Genomic DNA, 1,450 nt, shown 5'->3' with positions numbered 1-1,450 from the left:
TTAATTTTGATCTGTCATTATTACAAAAATTTGTAATGTATTTTTATAATTCAGAAATACATAAATTTGTGGTGTTAAGGCAAAATCCGATATGATCATACATTAAAAATAATTTCTTGTTTTAAGGCCATAATATACAGGGTGTTCCGTTTTTATTGTTACAAATTTGAACAGGTAAAAGAATATTCAATTTTAAGACAAAAGTTTCCTATAACCATGTATCAAAAAATGTTGTGTAAAGGAGCTACACCCTCTGAAAGGGGTACGTTTTTAATGTGGTTGTTTCGACAAACGTAAAAGAACTCTTTTTTGTGAAAAACTATGGAATTTAAAATTTTGTTGCTGAAAGTGGCAAGAAACTTCAGCAAAAATAGTTAGAGTTCTTTTAATACCAAAGAATATACCATTTTCAACTTAATTTGATAATTTTTTGGCCTATTTGGGTGAAATTTTACTTGAAAAAGGCAAAACTAATTTCGTTTTCGACCCCTAATTTTGGTATTTTAGCAAGATTTTGTGAAAAAAATCAGTTTTGGCTCAAAAACGTTTTTATTCGCTTGAAAATAAATGGAATTAATACAATTTTTTGCCTAATTAGTTTTTGGTCATTTTGGGCATCAAAAACAATTGATATTTTACTCAAAAATAAGCAAAAAAACACCATTTTGTATCTAATTAGGAGATTTCTCGGCTTACTTGAGGAAAATAACCTAAAGGAAAAGTGCATTTTTTAACTGAAAAAGTCAAAAAGAATGTTATTTTCGACCAAATTTGGTCATTTTTTGCTTGTGAACAATTTTTTTCGAGAAAAAGTAGGTATTTAAAACAAACTAAAATAAAACGGTAATTTGAATCTAGTCTAGTGATTTTGTGGCCTATTTTAGCGAAATTTTGCGAAAAAAAAGATTTTAACAGAAAAACATTCTTTTACTCTCGAAAATGTCAAAAATAGCATAATTTTTGATCTAATTTGGTAATTTTTGGGCCTTTTTGAACAACATTTTATACTAAAAAGGTTCAAAAATGATTGAAACGGCAAAAATATTATTATATCCGATCTAATTTGGTAAGTTATGGTCTGTTTTAACGAAAAAAACACAGTTTATTAGCTTAAAAAAGCAAAAATAGCACAATTTTTATCTACTTTTCGACTGGCTTGCAAAATAATTGCATTTCTGGCTGAAGAACTTTCTTAAACACTTGAGAAAGTGAAAAATAACATAATTTTCGATTTGATTTCGTGATTTTTTATCTTGTGTCGATGAAGTCTTATTCAAAATTTGAATATGTATCTTAAAAACGTGTTAAAACGTTCAAAAAAGCAAAAATAGTTTGATTTTCGAGCAAGTTTGACCATTGTTTTTTCGGTAAAAAACACAACAAAACAAGTGTAACATGAATATTAAAAAGATTTTACTCAAAAAGGGTAAGTTGTATCGAAAAAACGCAA

Source organism: Tribolium madens, unplaced genomic scaffold (assembly GCF_015345945.1).
Source record: "Tribolium madens isolate multiple individuals breed KSU strain unplaced genomic scaffold, Tmad_KSU_1.1 Scaffold_11;HRSCAF=98;Tcas5.2_LG3b, whole genome shotgun sequence".
NCBI classification, from domain to species: Eukaryota; Metazoa; Arthropoda; class Insecta; order Coleoptera; family Tenebrionidae; genus Tribolium; species Tribolium madens.
The sequence above is the reverse complement of the archived record's forward strand: the minus strand, read 5'-3'. Positions refer to the sequence as shown.